Below are 14,660 nucleotides of genomic sequence, written 5' to 3' on the forward strand. Positions count from 1 at the left end.
GTGTCCACAGATTTTTTTTCCTGAGCTGAGCTTTTGTTTGCTGTTGTTGTCAATAGTAGAGTTGTGTTTTTTTTCGAGTGCCTGCAGCATAGTGATACACTGAGAGGGTGTGTAACTTTATGGTTAGTGATGAGTGTTCTGTGTTTTAGGCACCCATCAATGTCACATTTGAGCTAGCCGTCAAATCACAGTGGAGGAGGGGCGGGACTATACAACGAAGCTAAGCAAAGTTGCAAAGCAAGCAAAGTTATCCATATGGAGATACACTCACTGGACATTTTATTAGGTACACCTTACTAGTACTGGGTTGGACCCCTTTTGCCTCCAGAATTGCCTTAATCCTTCATGGCATAGATTCAACAAGATACTGGAAATATTCCTCAGAAATTTTGGTCCATATTGACATGATAGCATCGCAGTTGCTGCAGATTTGTCCGCTGCACATCCATGATGCGAATCTCCCATTCCACCACATCCCAAAGGTGCTCAATTGGATTGAGATCTGGTGACTGTGGAGGCCGTTTAAGAACAGTGAATTTAGCGTCATGTTCAAGAAACCAGTCTGAGATGATTCACACTTTGACATGGTGCATTATTTCGCTGGAAGTAGCCATTAGAAGATGGGTTCACTGTGGTCATAAAGAGATGGACATGGTCAGCAACAATACTTAGATAGGCTGTGGCGTTGACACGATGCTCAATTGGTACTAATGTGCCCAAAGTGTGCCAAGAAAATATCCCCCACACCATTACACCACCACCACCAGCCTGAATTGTTTATACAAGGCAGGATGGATCCATGCTTTAGTGCTTTTGATGCCAACTGACCCTACCATCCGAATGTCACAGCAGAAATCGAGACTCACCAGACCAAGCAAAGTTTTTCAAGATTTCTATTGTCCAATATTGGTGAGCCTGTGTGAATTGTAGCCTCAGTTTCCTGTTCTTTGCTAACAGGAGTGGCAGCCGGAATGGTCTTCTGCTGCTGTAGCCCATCTGCCTCAAAGTGTTGTGCATTTAGAGCAACTCTTCTACATATCTTGGTTGTAACGAGTGGTTATTAAAGGTTACCATTGTTGCCTTTCTATCAGCTCGAACCAGTCTGGCCATTCTCCTCTGACATTAACAAGGCATTTGCACCCACAGGCAGATATATTCTATCTTTTGGACCATTCTCTGTAAATCCCAGGAGATTAGCAGTTTCTGAAATACTCAGACCAGCCCGTCTGGCACCAACAATCATGCCATGTTTAAAGTCACTTAAAATCACCTTTATTCCTCATTCTGATGCTCGGTTTGAACTGCAGCAGATTGTCTTGACCATGTTTACATGCCTAAATGCATTGAGTTGCTGTCATGTGATTAGAAATTTACATTAACGAGCAGTTGGACTGGTGTACCTAATAAAGTGGCTGGTAAGTGTAGATAGGTGAGGCAAATGTTTTTGATTCTGAATCACAGACAGTGTTAAAGTTGTTATTTGCTGTTGTTCAATGAAATAAATGAATGAAAATAATCCTTTATTCGACAATGTGTCCACGTAAATATCATTAGCGTGAAAAGAAACAAAAGTTGTTGGCATCATACTGCCTCATATTGTTCATTTTTCCTATAAACTAATTATATTTAAACTTACTTTAACATTTATTTTAAGTTTGAGATTAAGTTGAGATTTAGGTTAAAGCACATCTTTCCAATATCCGTGTTGAGTACATCCTTACAAGCAAACAGCTTTAGGTCAATTTAAGCAAGACAAGTACAACTGCAACAAATCATTTTAGATATCACAACACAAGTACATCATTACAGTTATATGTAGTCAAAAACAACTCAAGTACATCACTCTATGCAAACTGATACAAGACTTAGAGAGCAGAGCAACACTTAAACTACATTATTATTACAAGGAATCTGCTAGAAGTCAGTTTTTGAGCTTGCATATGTCTACAAATCGAATTATTTCAGTCCCACCTACAGGCAGCAGGTCATCTGTAGTTTTTCAAGCGCTCTACATGTCCCAGATGACTTCTCAACCAGACACACACACACACCCAAACACACATAAGGCATGTGGATCCATGCACAAACATTCATGCTCCACTGCATTGGTTACCTACTGTAATAGAGTTTTCATTTCAACCAGCATTGTGTCGTACAGAATAAAGAGGCACTTTCGCTAAGTTTCCTCCAAACAGATGCCTCCATTGTGCTGTTACGCTGTTGATGCTGTGGAAGGAGCACTACGAGTCCCTTGTTTGCTATTTGGTCTTTGTGTCAGCCGTTTCAATCGCATGTGTAATGGAACGGAGCAGATGGAGTCATCAAACCACTGCTGCCAGTGTCGAAGGTCCGGAGAATATGGAAGGCCTCTCGGGACAGGAAGGAAGGAGACTTGTAATGTGCCTGATTTAAGCAACCATAACAAATCCTCCAGCAGTCAGCTGCACCTCAAGCTGACGCGTGTGTCGAATGTCAACAGCTATCAGATGCTTGCCATTGTTTGAGAAGCACCTTCACCGGGACTCCTTTGGGATATGCAAATGACAAAGCCACTGTGGCAATGAAAATGTGCTTTATTATTTACCTGCCGTCATTAGGCTTAATTCAAACACAGAGCCCATGCATTATACATGATATCTGTAAAGTGTGTAGGGATGTACTCACTTGTGTCATTAAAAACAGCTTTAGGTTGCTAGGCCACTAGTAAAATTATGCACCAGCTTTGAATGTCATCAATCAATTGAATGGCCATTATCAGTGGTTATCAGCTGATAGATATTGGCCAGTAGGGGCCTTCTGTGCCTACTAGTAGGCTGTTATCATCCATCCACATGGCTAATCAGCTACACTAATAGACAAGACTCCAGATCCAGATCTTTTTTTACATTACTGTGATGGCTGGGGTTGGGGTAGATCAGGGATGTCCAGACTCGGTTCTGGAGGGCCAATGTATAATAATAAACATAATAAATAAATATAATATATAAACAATAACATTTCTAATAATAATAATAATAATAATAATAATAATAAATCATCATATTTTATCTTTGCCATTATAACAGTAAATAATATTTTACTAGATATTTTTCAAGAATATGTATAGCTTAAAGTGACATTTAAAGGCTTAACTAGGTTAATTAGGTTAACTAGGCAGGTTAGGGATATTAGGCAAGTTATTGTATAGCAATGGTTTGTTCTGTAGACTATAGAAAAAATATATAGCTTAAAGGGGCTAATAATTTTGACCTTAAAATGGTTTAAAAAATAAAAACTGCTTTAATTCTTGACGGGAAAAAAACAAAGACTTTCTCCAGAAGAAAAAAATTATTATCAGACAGACTGTGAAAATTCCCTTGCTTTGTTAAACATCATTTGGAAAAAAATTTTTTTTTAAGGAAGAAAAAAAAATCAAAAGGAATATTTCTGACTTCAACTGTATCCATGCACCTCAATATTTTTTAATAAAAATTAATTGATGTTCTTCCACCTCGAAATGACTTTTCCTCACTTCCGGTCACATGAAATGCATTTTAGGGCGGGGCTGTCAGGGCGTGCCTTGTGCCTTCATCAATTCGGCAATCTCCCTTCATTTTGTTAGCAACACCTATCTTCCAACAAATACAACCAAAGTTTCCCAAAGAATAAAATCATACATTTCCTCATTATAGAATTGTTTCAATTGGATGTACGTCACAAGGAAAAACGGACTTCTATTTAATGGCGACATTAAAACAGCTAGACACATTCTTTTTAAATAAAACTTGTAAAAATTTACTTTTATGATTTTTTTAAATCTAAAACATAAATTTAGTAATAATTAAATAATAATAAGAAGAAATGATTTGATCCATCTTAATTTGTATTATATAAATGTTTAACTATATATATATATATATATATATATTCAATTCAATTCAATTCAGCTTTATTTGTATAGCGCTTTTACAATGTAGATTGTGTCAAAGCAGCTTCACATAAATGTTCATAGTAACTGGAACAGTGTGGTTCAGTAACTGGAACAGTGTGGTTCAGGTTTTAGTGTTTAAGTTCAGTTCAGTTCAGTTCAGTGTGATTTAATCATTACTGAGAGTTCAAACACTGAAGAGCCAATTCATCGATGCGTAGCTCTACCAATCCTGAACCATGCGAGGCAGTGGCGACAGCGGAGAGGGAAAAAGAACTTCACCTGATGGGAGTGAAGAAAAAAAACCTTGAGAGAACCAGACTCAGTTGGGCACGACCATTTTAATTTCTCCGCTGGCCAAAAGTCTTGTGCAGAACTTCATTCGCCGTGGTTTATGCTGGAGATGGCCTCAATGAAGACTCGTCTGTCCCTGGAGCGTCGCTGGAATCAGACACATGTTCTCCACTCCCCACGACCATCAGCGCAGCAGCAGCTCAGGATATGGCCTGGTCCCGGATATGGAATCCTTGGGATCATCTTGGATCTGGTCTTGGATCTGGTCTTGGATCCAATCAGTGACTCCGCCTAATCTGAGGACCTCGGGATGAGTATCCCCAGGTGAAAATAGAGAATAAAGAGAATAATTAGCGTAGCTGCTGTTCATAGTGTATAAGCAAGATGCAGAAGCCAGTGTGGAAACCGCTAGGTTATGCATTGAGTGTATGCTTTACTAAACAGATAGGTCTTTAATCTAGTTTTGAACTGGGAGAGTGTGTCTGAGCCTCGGACGTTATCAGGAAGACTATTCCAGAGTGTAGGAGCCATGAAAGAGAAGGCTCAACCTCCTTTACTTGATTTTGCTATTCTAGGTACTACCAGAAGCCCTGAATTTTGAGATCTTAAAGAGCGAGTTGGTTCGTAGCGAGACAGAAGGTTGGTTAGATAAACAGGAGCTAGATATATATATATATATATATATGTGTGTGTGTGTGTGTGTGTGTGTGTGTGTGTGTGTATATTAAGTTATACATATTTGCTCAGCATTTATTTTAAGATTATAAAGCTGAACGCCATGAAATGCCATCAGTCTACAGAAATTTCCCAGTATTTCTCTGTTGCAATCAGGATTTCACAATACTTAACCCTGAAAAAGCCAAAGCAATTACTACCAGATTAGTATACATGCAGCACTACAACATACAAAAGAGAGAAATCAACTTAAAATATCACTTGCCTGTTTTATAGTGATTTGATCAGCTGTAGTTTGAAATTTATGCTGAGTTTTTCTCCCCTAAGGACTTATTATGCAGCCTCTGTCACCATCTTGTGGCAGAACGTCAACCATCAATTTCTTAACTCTGCTGATGGCCGCCAACGTGCTGAAAATTAACTGCATAGCTGCAATCTAAGCAACTACATTCTCGCCTAAAAAAGCCTCAAAAGTACATTATGTTGTCCAACAGCTGCAATATTTGTAAAACTGTAATGAGCTCATTCCTTTGCTTGTCATGTGGGTGGAGTTATACACAAGGGTGAAGAGGCTTTAGGAGTGCTGATATTGTAGAATATTGCACGACTATCAGCCAATCAAATTCAAGAAAAAAGACAGAACTGTTGTATAAATAAATAAATATAAACTTATTTATAAATAATTCAGAAAATAATTCTGTCAATTTGTCTTTAAAATCTCAAAGTTTACTACTGCAACACTATTAATGTATACAACCTTGAACTAGCCAGACTAACTAATTGATCAGTCGGTTGGAGGACTAGTTAACCACTGCGACCCATCCCCAACAGCCTCCTTAAAGATCACGGGATGTACAGTCTGTGCTCTTTGAGAAGCACCGAATAATTTAATAGACAGCAATGCTTGCATAATAAGCGAAGGTAAGCATTTCTGTCTGGCGAAGGCAAAGGTGACCGAAAACGTGTGGATTTGCATCTGCCGTAATGAGCATTTTAGCTGCACTCTCTGGCAGAATCATGATGGCTAAAACCCCTCATAATTGCTTTTGCGGCAGAGAGCCTCATGACCTGTCATTTGATTGTCCATTACGCCTGTGTTTTGCTGCACATCGAGTCAAATTGAATAAAAGGTGTCCGGGTCTGTGTTGCTGGTGTTGGGGGTGGGGGGATGGGGTGTTAAATTCAGAAGGCTGCACAGGGCCATAATAACGCCATCACAGGCACACGGCACATCCATGTGAAGAACATAATGAGCATCAGGCACATGGATGAGATGCATGGCGAGTTCATGGCCCAGTTGAACGGCAGCACTGAAGGGGAGAATAATGGGGCTGAGGGCACTAGGATGCAGCCTTGATGGAGCCCAATCATACCCTTTTCCACCAAGGCAGTTTGAGTGCCTCGAGTGAGCTTCGAGTTTCAAATCAGTTTTTTTTTTTTTTGTCTTTCAACACCAAACGCAGCAGCTCTGAATCAGAAAAAGTGCTTCTTGAATAGCATTAAAACATTGCTAGAAGCAAAACCACATGGATCATGAACAGCGATCAACAAGACGAACAAAACTTTTAAAGGGGTGGTCCAGAGGGTATTTTTAAGGCTTGGTTGTGTTTATAAGATGCAAAGCAATGTGTGCTTAAAAATCATGTAATTCATATGTCTTACTTTGATTATATACTGCCAGTCAGGTAATATGAAAGCGACTGTCATTTTGTAGTTCCTCCGAAAGCCCACCCTCAAGAGGCTCTGATTGGTCAGCTAACATAGTGTGCTGTGATTTGTGGATTGGCTTCACGTCACCAGGAAAATCACCTCTAATAGCACGTGCTGTGCCGCTGCTGTGTAAACACTGCCAGTCAGAGTATCTGTTAGCCGTATCAGTTTGAGCCTGAATCTGACAAAAAAATGAAGAGGAAACAGCTGAACCTCACGCCTGCTCTCTAAAATAAAATCTGACAGGTGTCTTTCACATATATTCGGGTTATAAGCATGTGTAAGTAATATGAAATGTTCATATATATCTTTTGAGAGTTAATTATTTGAGATGTAGAATGCACTGAAAGCATTCACAGAGACGCTGCAGCGCTGCTAAAGATTGTGTGTTTACAGCGGTTTGACGGATAAATATGAATTTGTAGCAAAATTGTTAACGGTACCAAACAGCATAACATACCATTAATGCTAGAAACTGTTCATGTAATAAATCAGTTTTAATAAATGAAAATACTTAAAGGTTGCGGCTCAAAATCCACAGCTTCTTCTACTATGGTTGGAGCTGGTCCTTTTTTGAGGACTTTTTAGCCGAATCCAACACTGAACTGGAAGAGATTCTGGAAGCTCTCCTTTGTCAAATGCTAGAGCTATACATTTTTATAATTCTCTGGATCATAATTAATTTAAACTTTAAGCACTTCTCTCTTTGTGTCGTGTCCTGTGGAGGCCAAAATACAGAAACAGAAGAAGCTCTGTAGAAATAGCAGCATTTGGACAGCATTTTAGCTTTCACTGCTTTAACATTACAGCGCCACTGGCCACGCCCCTTCGCGGAGTATATGCATGTGGTGAATGCACGTAACCTGAAGCGTTTGTGATCTTACTATCCCAGATGTATTTTTTTTTTATTATTTCCCAAACTTCGTTTGCTGTAGGCTTTACTAAGCTAACTCTGTAAAAGCCAATGTCTCCCTTTGCATTGAACTTCGAGTGCATTACATTCAGAGATGTTGTTTATGTTCACACAGCTGCATTACACATCAACTAAAGTTTAAAATATGATATCATAGTGGACAACCCCTTTTCACCAATAGGATATAGGCATCTTATTTGAACTTTTTAACCTCATATATACAAATTATGGCATCCGTTACTCTCAATTTTAATCTCCATCTATACAAATTAGGACAAGCTGCATGAAGACATTGTTCTTGCTTTTAATCTCCATCTATTCCCCTTTACAAAAACAAACTTTTACTTATGAATTTCAAAGCAAAATTTAGGACTTTTTTTATTATAAACATTATTCTAAACATTTTTTGAAGTGAATTTGCCCAAAAGTTCTACTTTTAAATAAAATACAAAAATTTATTCTTATTTTAACTGATATTTAAGGCTTGCTACATCTGTTCAACTTTGTGTTTCTGCATGCATGTGAGGGCATCTTTAAAATGTATAATAAAAAATAAAAAAAAAAAAAAAAGAAGTGTAAGGGGCGACAAATGGCATCTATAAGCATGTGGGGTCACTTCCTTCACAAGTTTTAATGTGCTTCCATGCGCTCCCGCTCCTTTGTCGTCTGCCGTTGCAAGGTGACCATCAAAAGACACGATATATGAACAGCCCCTAAATATGCACAATAAATTAATGGTTGTGTTTGCTTTACGCTCATGCACTCATGTGTAGAGCAGTTTCCCATACTGATTATTATATTAATTCTTTTTTTAAAATGTAAAATGGCCATGAATCTTTCAATATATTTAAATCGAAATAATTGAAAGGTTTTAAAGCTGATTTATACTTATGCGTCAAGCACACGCATAAGCTCCGGCATAGCCTCCGCGTGGTCGCATAGCCCTTGCTGTGATTGATGCTGACGTGCACCTCTCCAAAAATCTAACTACACGTCACATCTGCTCGTAGTGCAAGCTCTGGGGCTTGGTAGCGCTGATGAGTGTTGGGGACTGAGAGCCACACAAAACAGGGAGCAAGTGTCGAGTGCAGTGAAAAAGGTCAAGATGGAAAGTTTTATTTTGTGTTTACCTTATGATAAATTTGTTGCATGTCCGCCGGTTTCCGCAACAAAAAAGCGGGTTTTAGCTACTTGTATATTAAGGTAGCGTTAAAAAAAAAAAAAAACACCAACGAAGAAACTCGACACAGAGGAACATAAAAACCTCACTGCCAGCTAGCATTTCAGAAGTGTTTTTGCAGAGCAACGCAAACAGCACGCAGAAGTATAAATGCACAACACATAAGGCATGCACAGTGTGTCACGCCGATCACTTAATGAAGAAGTATAAACCAGGCTTTAGAAGCAACTAGCGTCTGGAGATACAGTATGTTCCATGATTTTAAAACACAGGAAAAGTAATGACCATATATCTATACAAATTATGACAAGCTACACAAAAACATAAACTCTCCAGGACAGAGTGTGGACACCCCTGAATTAAACTGAGCCCAGCATTTCTTTCTATAAATGATAAATATTCAGTATCAATTCTCACAACATTTCTTTAACAATAGGTCTGGAATAGTTCAGACTGTTTCATTAATAAAGGAAGTGTACACGGAAACCCCACTCTATAAAGCTGCTGCTGGAATTCCAGACCACAATGCCAGAGTTATTGCAAAAATGTGTTTCATTTGGGGGTTTGGTTTTGTGTGTATTCGAGTACATCTGCTGTGGCTTTATTATAGCTTGTTTTCCCCCATTATTGTGTTTCTGAGGCTCTAAGTCAAATCAAAAATGGAATATGCACAGTACCTTTAACATGAAATAGGAGCCTCATCATTGGGGAAAATGATGATAATAATAATAATAATAATAATAATAATAATAATGATAATAAAAAATAATAATACAAACTCGTCTTCAGTCATCATGAAAGTCCACAACAGCATCCCTCAGGGCTTTAAGTCCAAAAGTGTGCACATTTGGAGAAATATTAATGCATTCTCGCAGGTTAACATCAAATAAATATTTACAACATTTTTAACCCAAAAATAAACTAAGTTTTAAGTTTCAATCTTATCCATAGTCAGGGCCAGATGGAATCTGCAGACGTTTTTTGCTATTTCTGCGGAAAATTTTGTTAAAAATCTGCGGATTTCTGCGGAATTATTTTGAGAGTATCCAGCGGAGTATTATAACTAAAACCTTAATATATTTAATAAAAAAGTAATTAATTACTGAATAAAAACTGAATAAATTCAGATTTACACATTTACTCAAGTAAATAAAAAGAATTAATAATGGGCTAAAAATCTGCAGAAATCTGTGGAATTCTGCGGAAAATCTGCGGAATTCTGCGCACAAAGATTCCGTGTGGGCCTACCCATAGGGTGCGAATTACAGAGGGGTTTAGAGAGTAATGACCCCTTTAAATAATGCTTGACCCCCCCACCCCCCCTACCCCCAAAATACATCAAAACAAGATCTATAGTGGGTCTGCCCTTTAATACTGCAAAATAGTTCACTCTGATCTGCATTTTAAATAATAATATGATTAGTTAAAATAATAGATAATATAAATTTGACCACTTCTATAAATGGTTCATACCACTTTGAATGCATCATTGAGCCAATCAGTGTTTGCCAGAAAAAGTTCATTAAACACTGAAACTGCAGATCTAAAATCACAGATAGACATTGTAAGTGTTCACAATGTTTTCTCATTTGTGTTTGTATCTTTATATGAACTGAAAGTTGTCAAATTAGCTGCATAAATTTGTATAGTCTAACCTTGTATAGGTATAAAGAGGATACTGTAGGTCAGAATACACTAAATATCCCTCAAAACACTGAAAACTTAATTATGTTTTATTAATAAAACAGATGTAATTAAAATAAATACATAAATGACGGAAGCATGTATAAACACGAACATTGAAACAGTTGAGTGTCACATTATAGATCCAATAGTTTTCACTCCAGCTATGGGCGATGTGCAAATTATTCGATCGTCAAAAACTATATTGGGACTTTAATATGACAGTGTAGGAAACTCCTTATATGGATGAAGGCATGCAGAGATCACTGCAGGAGAATAACATGATGATAAAGACATTTTTGCTGATGTGATCAGGCACAATTACACAGTTATGATGATATGTATTGTTTGTGTTCTTCAGGCCATCTCAGGTATCTTATAACAGTACTATGTGTACTGGAAGGTTAATCTTGTGATTTATTCTCTATCTCATTTTGTAAATGGTAGCCATATTTAATCACAGATCGCAATTTGACACACTTAAGTGATGTTATACATTTACAATCCACAAAAGTGTTCTTCGTATTATTAAAATGTTCTTCACAAAAATAAAACTGTGGTTCTCGAAAGCAGGGGTTTTCAACCTGTGGGGCGCCAGCGCCTATTAAGGGGGGCACAAGAATTTAAGGTATGAATTTGAGTAAATTATGATGCTGATTTTTATGCATTCACTAGAGTGAATCGGATTAACGTTAGATCTACAGCTAACTATCAGGCACCTGTAGAGTTAATGAGTTTGAGTAACATGGACTGGGAGCTTTTTAAATGAATGACGGTGAATCAATCGGCAGTTTCACTTTCACTCATAAACATCTCGTTTATGCCACAGTGACAAACTGGGGTATTGGATGCGAGAATGGAGTAAGGACTGGTGAAAGGGTGTTGTTATAATGGAATTTAATACCGCAGGCCAAATGGGAAGAAAAAAAAAAGAAAAAAAAAAACAACTTCTGCATTTTGCGGTGTGTGTGTTTGCGGTCCTTTACTGACAGCCATGTTTGTGGATCTTGTCGCAAAAAGCAGTGAAATGTTATACATGATGGTGTTTTCTTCAATAATGCCACTAATATACGCATACTCCACATGTCTTAATTCCATTTCTGTTTAGTTCAATTATGACTAGCCGGATTAAGGTAATCCAAAAAAAAAAAAGGTAGTCTCTTAATCAGAGTATTGTCTTATCATTATAAAATCAGAGTATTGGTGTCCATGTAAAATGCACCGTGTTCGATTCAACCACACCATCAGGGCTCTGCGAACTTTGCTTAGCGAAGCAGCATTTTCTGTATGCAAGTACATCAAGAGCAAGTAGGCTGTGGTTCAAGCTTATTAGAGAGCAAGTGAAATTGGACAATCTTGTTGTAGCGCGTGTCCTAAAAGGTTGAAAACCCCTGCTCTAAAGAACCGTTTAGTAAAACAGAAACTTTAGAGAACAAAATAAATAAATAAATATATAAAGAGAACAAAAAAAAGTTCTTCTTTGGCATCACTGCAAATCACTATTGACCTTTATCTTTAGAAGTAAGTTTGCACAACAAAACATGAATTAAACTGAGCGGTAAAAAACTCACCATATAATTGTAATGTCATGTTTATTTAAGTTTGAACATGGCTTTAGTTTTATTGCATTTCTATGCAACAAAGCCAATTTCTTTTTTGTTTCCATAAAATACATTTTATGGAGGTCTTAACCCTCTACTGCACGCATTTTGATAAATCTATAAAATTATATGACTGTTTTTCTTTACTTAGAGTGGCTTAACCTTAAGTGCTGTAAAAAAAAGAAAGTTTTTTTTTAAGGTACTTTATGATATGTTGTCATATGGCAACAACATCCAATAATGGATCCAACTACAAAATTTCTCATTTAGAATTTTCCTCATAATAAATAATTTAGTTGTTTGAAATTATTTATTTTCCCAGAGGGGTTGCAGCTGGAAGGGCATCCTTTGCGTAAAACATGTCCTAAATAATTTGGCGGTTCATTCCGCTGTGGCGACCCTGGATTAATAAAGGGACTAAGCTGAAAAGAAAATGAATGGATGAAATGATTTAATTGGTGTTATTAATGAGCTTTAAGCAGTATTATAAGCTTTAATACAGAACTTATAAATGACACCTTAAACATGCTTTCCAACAACTCGTATTCCAACAGCTTTCATTTATTCCATTCTTTTTTGTTGAATATTATTGAAAACAAACATAATTTTGTATTATCATGTATACAGCATAAAGTACATGTAAATATTTTCTCCAGTAAATATTACAACAAATAAATAACAAGTCTAATAGATCCAGATGCATCAGAATAATGTCGCTACTAGCTAACAATGTTTATATATTTTACTATATACTATACTACACCTGTCTTATCTGCCTCAGAGCTAATTTACTTGAACTGTCTGCATCACTGCTCTTATCAAATGTTCCATCTGCATCATTCCCATGGTCACTAAAACCCATCTCATCCTCACTTTCATCTGCAGGAAGAGCCAGTTCTGTCCTTTTCTTTTTTCACTTACCAAAGAACATGGTGGTGCTCGCTTAAACACTGTTCTCTGTATTTATATCTAATCAAAAGTTTTAAAGACATTAAAATTGGATTCGATCCAATCCAATTCAAATGCCATTACCTTATGACTTATCAACAATACATTACTAGCATTCATGTTGTTATTGTTACAACAAGGTCAGACCTGACCTTGCTAGCTAGCTAAGCTATTGCACAATCAGCTGTTGTCAAAGAGTGTTGTCATTTGGCAACACAAACATTTGATCGATTTACAAATAACTATTTTGATAAAAACTTTGACTTGTGAATATATCATCATATTTTACTGGAGGTGATGTTTCAGATATTTTTTTTTTGTGGATCTGACATAATTTGATCCCTTTGTTTGACGTTTACATTTGCATTCAGCAACTACTAAATAACTACTATCTACTAACTACTAACTAACTAAATGCCAGTCTGTCAGAAATAGTGCCACAAAAAAAAAAAAAAAAAAAACTGCATGGCATGTGACTTAACCAAAGCACATCAATGGCTAGGCTAAGGTCTTCTCTTTCCAACAAAAAGTTACAACGTTGGTCTGAAAGAAACAGTGGCAGAGAAATGAACATAAATATCATGTTGCCATATGGAAACACCATGCGGTAATAGAGGTTAAGTTGGTTTTATATTCTGATATTCAGACATTCTCCTTAATAATACAATTTCAGAATAGTATTCTTTGCAAATTCCAAATAGGAAAACCATATTAGCAGCAAATTAATATTAAAGTAAAACATTATTGACAGTGAGTGAATTATAGTGTTAATGTTGTTTAGAAGTCATACTTGCATGCTAATTTCCACATTGACATTGAAAAGAAGCAAGCAAAATAAAACTTAATACTCATGGATCTTAACAGTACATTGAGATTTTATAAAGTGAAACAAATCAGACAATTCATTAAACTGAACAATACAACATTGTTATTTAGAAAATACACCTTTAATCTACCACCTGGGTATGTTTACAACAGTCTGTAGCGCAAATAACACAGACAAAAACAAAATTTTATAGCAAATCTTACCTTGGGATACGTTAGGATGCTTTCATGGGTGAACTTGACCTTCAGTCTCCACATCCTTGTTAAATTATCCCCTCAAAACTGTGCCAATGCTGATTCCAAAGTCTTTCTTTCAGAACTCACATTCAGATCTGACACAAAGCACTCACTTTACACGATCCATTCACTTCACAGAGGATAAAGTCTGTCGTTTGTCTTGTTAAATCGTTAGTTTCACCTAGAAATACGTCAGTGTGTCAGCCAAAACTGTCTAATTTTTTGGATTTTTCCGTGCCTGCGGAGGCCTTGTGATTGGAACTGGGACAAGATCTCCTCCGTCAACTATTCAGACCATGACAAAGTATTGATTTTCTGCTCAGGTGATTTTAATTAGGCATTTTTAATTAGTTCCCCCATTGTTCGTCCTTCATTCTTGCGGTTCAAGCTTGGGCCAGAACTGTATCATTCATACAGCCGGCCGCAGTCTTCTGACATAGGCTGTCTGCAGTTGATAAGAGCACAATCAATGTCTGTGACACTCCCTGCAATTAGCTTTCCTAATTAACCATTTGGCCAAGGAAATAGTCACTGCAGGGGGCTGATTTCCAGGCTTGAAGGAAACCAGAGGTGTTGATTTACAGGATTTACAATTCTAAAAGGCCAAAAACTTTTTACTTTTGTTAAATTGAAAAGCACAATTTTACTAATTACATACTTGGTTCTAATATTATTTATAGTCTGAAT

At 37.0% G+C, this 14,660-nt stretch overlaps 1 protein-coding gene and 1 long non-coding RNA gene across 3 annotated transcripts in view; both read left to right on the forward strand.

The window, feature by feature from the left end:
• The window catches only part of tbxas1 (thromboxane A synthase 1 (platelet)), a 179,973-nt gene that overhangs the window by 149,542 nt on the left and 15,771 nt on the right, over positions 1-14,660 (forward strand).
• LOC147839670 (uncharacterized) lies at positions 4,959-8,072 on the forward strand. The gene is made up of 2 exons (XR_015514783.1): positions 4,959-7,793; positions 7,870-8,072. It is a non-coding gene; the product is annotated as an uncharacterized LOC147839670 (long non-coding RNA).

The sequence above is a fragment of the Danio rerio genome, chromosome 18, assembly GCF_052040795.2.
Source record: "Danio rerio strain M-AB ecotype USA chromosome 18, GRCz13ab, whole genome shotgun sequence".
Taxonomy (NCBI): domain Eukaryota; kingdom Metazoa; phylum Chordata; class Actinopteri; order Cypriniformes; family Danionidae; genus Danio; species Danio rerio.